A 7,276-nucleotide genomic window follows, 5' to 3' on the forward strand; every position below is an offset into this window, starting at 1 on the left:
TTCTAAGGTTCTAAGATAGTCGCAGGAAGACCCCTAAGGCTAGATCCTAACTCCTACGAGAAATACTAGACCTCACGAAAATTGAGGTCAACAAGGCTCAATGGGGATATTACCTAGAGGGTTCACAAATTCTGGGTGTAGACCTTTTCTTTTGCGTTGTTCTTTGGTGCGAGTAGATAATGTCAAATGGTACCAATGTCATAGTTCTTTTTCCTATTTCTTCTTTGTTTGTCGTTATAGGATCGTGAACATCATGGGATAGCACTGTAGAAAGATCTTAATTGTCTTCACTATCTAGATAACTTGAGACTCTCTTGATATAATATAGCTTAGATTTTTAGGTTTAACAATCAAGGTTTGAGAGCTATTTTATGAATCTTGGGTTTTAAAAAGATTCCAAAAAATAGTAGCCGAATTTTTGTCTTGCTCCTCCTGAAGATGAGGCGTGAAAAAGGGTTGCAATTAAAAAAAATGATATCCATGGTAACAAATATTTTTTTAGAAATGAGATCATAATATTTATACCCTTTTTGAGTGGAGCATAACCAACAAACATATATTTTTTGGCTCCGGGTTCATGTTTCTCGTGATTGTGATTATGAATGTGAACAATAACAATATACCCGAATATTTTTAATGATAAAGAAGAAGTGAACCGATTTGTTGGGTAAATTTTATGAAAAATATTAAAAGGTGTTTCAAATTTTAGTTTCTTATTGGGTGTTCTATTTATGAGGAATGTAATAGTAAGGATGACTTCACCCCATAAATATTTTGACACCTTATTTGTAAAAGCAATTCCCAATCAACTTTCAATAAATATATTTTTTTTTTCTTTTAGTCATATTGTTTTGTTATGGAGTGTCGATATAAGAGCTTTGATGAACTATTCTTTTTTCGAGAAAAAAATTGACCCAATATATTTTAAAAATATTTTCGGTCATTATCACTTCGTAATATTTGAATATTTTTTTGAAATTGTGATTTTATCACGGTGTAAATTTTTTTTAAAATTATTTACATTAAATTTTTTTTTCTTCATTAAATAAACCCAACGTAATATTATGTGATCATTAGTAAATGTCACAAATCAATTTTTACTAGAGTATATGTGTTATACAAGGGCGTCAAATATTACCATGAATCAGAGTAAATGATATAGTTGGTTCCTAAGTTTTTTGTTGGAGGGAGAAGGGGGGGCAATATGAAAAATTTTATATTAAAAAGAATATATTTTTATTTCAAAATAAGTTGAAAATAAAGTATTTTTAATACTAAAAACTATGATGACCTAACATATAATATCATACATAATATCATTGCCTTTAGAAACTTAAACATAATTTAAACAAGAATTTTGACAATGTCTACTTGAGTCAAATTCATTATCATCTTTTTTCCTTAGCATTGTTGTCATTCTCTCAGTGGTCAATTCATGAAACTCACAAAAAGAGGGTATAAATTAGCTTCACACTGATGATCAGAGGTAATTTTACTGATGAGCAATAAGTTGAAGATAAATTGGGAATATTGAGCATATTATGAAGTGTTAACAACTAGCTAAGTTTAACAGTTCCTATTCTGACGAGGGAACCATGTATAATTCTTACCTTTTATTGCTTGCACATGATCTATATGATGAAAATAATTTAGAGTAATTGATCATATGATCGGTTGTGTCAAAATCATTTATTCAAGAATGAATAAAATTAGGAGTAACATCTATTAAGGCAGTGGCTAGAGAGTTATCATTCTATATTAAAGGGTAAGATGGAGTGAGGGATAATTTTGGAGATTGAAGCAACTTGTGTAGGTGATTTAATTGCTCGACAGTGAAAGATATAATATTCATGTTGGTGGAAAGCCCTCGAGTTTCTTCAGCAGTAGCTTGATAAGTATGACCTTCACGTTTGGATTTTGATTTTCAATTCATAAGTTTACCATGTAGTTTTTGACATGTCTCATTCGTATGCCATGAAATTTTGCAATGCTCGCACCGCGGTATTTTATGCTTTCTTTGTCAGTATCAATACCTCTTGACATAAAAGTCGAGTTCTCATGTTTAGAGTTGGAGGTTCAGTGTTGCACATCATGGATCTCTCCTTGACTCATCACGTCTAACGTTGAAAAAACTCCCCTCCCCGAATAGAAGATAGTGGTTTCCTACTAAGAATGCAGCCTCATACTTCATTTAAGCTTCGATTAAGGCAACTAAAAATATGTAAATCCGTTCATTTTCCTCTCTTCTTATATGGGTATAGTCATTCAAATTCTCTCAAACATCATCATAACATTGATCAAGCTACTGTCATAATGTTACCAACTCATTGTAATCGATAACAACATCATGATCATTCTGCTTGGATTTTCAAAGTCAAGTTTTCAACTAAATTTTGAGAGTAATTTTTCATGTTTAAATAAAGATCTTGAACGGCCTTCCATACATCTTTAGCGGTGGGAAGAAATAGACGTGGTTTTCTTATGGCATATTCCATAAGAGTTGATGAGCCAGGCAATAAAAAGAGAGTTCTAAGACTATCATTTCTTCAGCATAAGATCACCAGCAGAAGTTTTCGAGATTTCACTAGTTAAATGCCTAATTTTACCTCTCCTGTTGATTATTAATTATACTGACTGAGCTCTCTCTAGATAGTTGTGCCCATTGAGTTTTGTAACTGTGAAAAATGGGCTGAATTTATAGGATAATAATCAACAGATACAAGCTTGAAAGGAGTTGTAGGGTGGGGCGTCGTGGTTTCAAAATTTTCGAAACTGGTAGAGACGGTGGAATTTTTTTGGGCGTCGACTTGTATGACATCATAAGGGGAGAGGAGGATGGAAAAAAAAAAAACACTTGTAACAACTACCACGAGAAGTTACAGTGTAAGATTCGTTCTCGAGTCGCGAGATCGTTCGAGCCTTGGCACCTCTTGGCGATATCCAAAGCTTCTGTCACGAGGAATTGGGGCCTTTGATTTATTGGCTGCTTTGTATGCTTGGAAGCGGCGGGTTAGCTACTTCTACTAGCCTTTGATGGGCGACTACTACTATAAGAGAAAGGGCATTGTCAAAGAAGAGGTTGAAACCCTTGAACGGTTTCTCGAGGTTGAAGATTAGCGTAGTTCTCCACCGCCTCTATGGTAGCAAGAGTGGTGCTTTGTAGAAATTAGGCTCTGATGTCATGAAGGATTTTGTGGTGGGTGAGTGGATGATGGTAATGTTGATTGTTATGAAGTGGTTTCACATTTGAACCTGAGTCGGACAAAATTGTTTGCCAGCAAGGATAAGGTTCTGCCTTATAATCAAGAAAATAAGGATCAGGATGGGAGTTTGTTCGCAGCGCTTGTTGGAATTGTCGGTAAGGTTGCCGAAGGGATTAAGTCATTGTTTCTGAGGTTACATGATAATCTTCTTACCCTAAATGGCGGCCCGCGGGCCGGCAGTAGGGGTCGACCCACGGCCTGCGTTTAATGTAAAATCTCAAACGCAGTTTCGGATAAGCTGGCAAAACTCGCGAACCAAACGGTACGACGACGTTTTCAAAACGCCGCCCGCACTTATAAGCTGCCCCAGACGGATCCTAAGTCATTGTTTCTGAGGCTACGCATTTCTCTTCGCACTACGGAGAGAACATCCAATTTGCAATCTAGGACGGATTGAGCAAATAGCAACTAACTAACTAATTAACTAATTAATATTATAATTAACTATAATAAAAATAGAGCAGATAACACATAAAAACTAAATGATAGTATGTGTTGAAATGTGCACTGCACACGCACTCACTCACACACACTCTATATCTCTCTATCAATTCATTATAATTCTATTATTTGATGCTATCATGCTCAATTATTTCATAATAAATTCTAATTTATGTTATTCTGCCTTCCAGCCTGCGCGCAACACATATTCTGGGTTACCTGTTGAAGCTGATCCTCAGGAGCTTGATTATGCCACCTCCACCGATTGATATGCTTAAAATGGGTGTATGACACACTTCAGCAAGCAAAACTATCGTTTCTTTTCCCCCCATTTCAAGTAAGTAGCCGTTGCGATGACTTTTTATTTTAGAACCCCGAGGGTTTGATCATAATTGCAGTCTGTTCAACCAGAAATATTTTTTAGGCTGTTCAAATGATAAAATAATTGCAGTGGTAATGAACATTGCGCAGAGTTGCGTGCAACGTATGGAAATGTTTCTCCTTATTTTGAGGTTCTGATTCTAAAAAGGGAATATATAAAAAGTCTAGGGGTTATTTGTAAAAAAGGATTGTAAGGCTCTATAGAAGCCCAACTCACAAATGAATGAAATAAAATTCTTACTAGAGTTTTCGTTTCTATATACATTATATGATTTTGGTGAATCTTATGGTGTATATTGCAAATTTTGAACAGAAATCAAATGCAGAGTTGCTTGCAACGTATGGAAATATTTCTCCTTATTTTGATGGTCTAATTCTAAATAGGGAATATAGAAAAAGCCTAGGGGTTATTTGTAAAAAAGGATTGTAACGCTCCATAGAAGCCCAACTCACGAATGAATGAAATAGGATTCTTACTAAAGTTTTCATTTCTATATGATTTTGGTGAATCTTATGGTGTATATTGCAAATTTTGAACAGAAATCAAAGCTTTTTATGTAAAATTTGCCTTGACAGGGATGCTCCATACCTCCAAAGCTTCATTTGGTGAGGAGAAACCTTAAAGCAAGTAGAGTTTGTAATTGGGTGAGTTGTGGCTTTTTGCATAAATAGCAACCGAAACATTGTAATTTACGTATTTACAGTTAATTCTTAGCTTGTTATTTTTTATATTATTTCAGTAAATTGTAATTATTGAATTTTTTTCATTTTTTATTCAGATTGTTATTCAACATGTGGATTTAAATTGAGCTAATTATTTATGTAAATTCTAAATTTTTAAGTAATAATAATAGATTTTTTTTGTGGAAGATTTAGGAAGAATTGGGCTTATTGTATTAAAAATGATCTTAATAGCAATTAGGGAAAGTTGTCTTAGATGGTTTGGTCACATTGAACATCGAACATCTGATGATCTGATTAGGAGAGCAGATGTTTTAGATTCGACATATGTTAAGAAAGTAAGAGGCAGACCTAGGAAGACTTGGGCTTATTGTATTAAAAATGATCTTAATTTACTAGAACTAAATGAAAATATGATGCTATTTAAGACTCAATGGAGAAAAAGGATTCATGTAGCCGACCCCACGTAGTGGGATTAAGGCTTTGTTGTTGTTGTTGTATTTACTTACCTACCACTTAATTCCTATTTATTTACATTTCTAACACCTAAACTTTAATTTTCACATACATGCCATGATTATATATTTATGGGATTATTTTTAATGAAAAAAAATACTTGAATAATTTTTTTTACAATTGTTTTGACAAAATTAGCTAAATATGTAAGCAATATAATCATACATGTAGTGGTTATAATTTTTTTTAAAAAAAATATTATGATTTTCTAAATTAAAATTGTATAATTTAATTTACAAAAATGTTAATTGTAAATTTAATTTAGAAAATTAACATCAATAAAACTATACATCTAGCAAAGGGCAACCGCATTCAACTCTCTCTCCTATCACAAATTATGAATTGAGAGTACTTAACTGAATCGAGGAAAATTAAAAATTAAAATTACTTTAATAAATATGCCCTAAAATAACAAAATAAATTTTTTTCATTGAAATAGAAATATTTTGTGAATAATTAAGGTTACATGAATCAATACTTCAGGAATCTAGTGGAGGAATATTTATGTGATGTCGAAATGTTCTCAACCTCGGGAGTATCGAGAAACCAGTTTTTGTCTGAATCGATCATGAAGAAATGATGGTTGAAGTTGATGAGTATTTTTCCAGTCCCTCCACTTGTCGGATGCCACTCGAAAGGCACGCCTTTTCTTTTCAAATAAGGGGAGGTGGAGCATGTGAAACTTTCATTAAAGCCTTTCTTTTCATCTCTTCTCTAGGGGATGATATTCTTTTTTGACAGATGACGGAGGATTTTACCCAAGAGCAGGCTCAAATCCCTTTTCAGATGACAACTCAGACATATCAATAGGAGAGTGGTGGTTGGCTTTAGTTCTCACAGACAGATCCATATGAGAGGGGTCGGTAGGGTGAGAATTGGTCGGTTGTGAGGAAGCTGGATTTGCGTCAATCAGTGGCGGAATGTTGATGTTCCCTTTTCATCCTTGAAAACCTCATCTTCAGAGGCGTAAGATCTCAATACAGACGGTGCTCAGATTGTCTCATATGCATACGGTGAAACATTTTTCGGGTTTAGTGCAACAATAGTGATTTTCTCAATTGACACATTTTATATCACGACGATTATCTCAAATTTAGAAAAATTAAAATCCTCACCCGTGATATTTGCACAAGCAACAACAACCTTCCCAACTTCTCTTTGAATCCGTCCCCTTTTGAAAGGGCAACTTATATGGTCGGATGACCTTGAGGAACAAAAAATTGTTGACTCTCAATTTTCTCTCCATCGCAACCAAATTTTTCGAAAACGTCTTGATTTTGCTCACCAGCGAAGCAAGAACTGACTGGAAATTGTTCTTTAATCCTTTATTTTTTTCTCCAACTTTTTTCAACTTTTGACCTCATTTTGAAATAAAAATCCTTCAAATTTTTGCATGATAAAATATTCTTCATCATAACAAATATTCATAAATTTTTGCATCTTGGATACACTATGTGAAAACATTTATCATGCAATGGACATAAGCCTGAATAAATAACTAAAATTTAACACAATGTAAACTTGTATTAACAACTCATTTGCTACAAGTAATTGTCTCATTAGCTTCATTATAGAAAATGCAACATAAATTTTAATTATTATTTATGCAAAAAATTCATCTTAAACTAAATATAGTATGCAAATCACTTTTAACCCTATTTGTTTAGAACTTAAACGAAAGAAAAAGAAGATTTACATAATTACCAATTAATTCCTATGTATCCTATTTGTTTAGAACTTAAACGAAAGAAAAAGGAAGATTTACATAATTACCAATTAATTCCTATGTATTCATGTCTCACCTAAACTTTAACATTTACATATATGTTATCTTATCATGTATGAAATGTGTATTTCACTACTATGAATTTAAAATAGTGATTTTTTTGATGTGATATGAAAAATTTGAGCGGTTTAAATGTAATATGTAAGTACATAGGAATTTAGGGGTATGTATGTAACTTCCCTCATTACACACTATATATATATATATA

Source organism: Phalaenopsis equestris, unplaced genomic scaffold (genome assembly GCF_001263595.1).
Source record: "Phalaenopsis equestris unplaced genomic scaffold, ASM126359v1 Scaffold000397, whole genome shotgun sequence".
In the NCBI taxonomy this organism is placed as follows: Eukaryota; Viridiplantae; Streptophyta; class Magnoliopsida; order Asparagales; family Orchidaceae; genus Phalaenopsis; species Phalaenopsis equestris.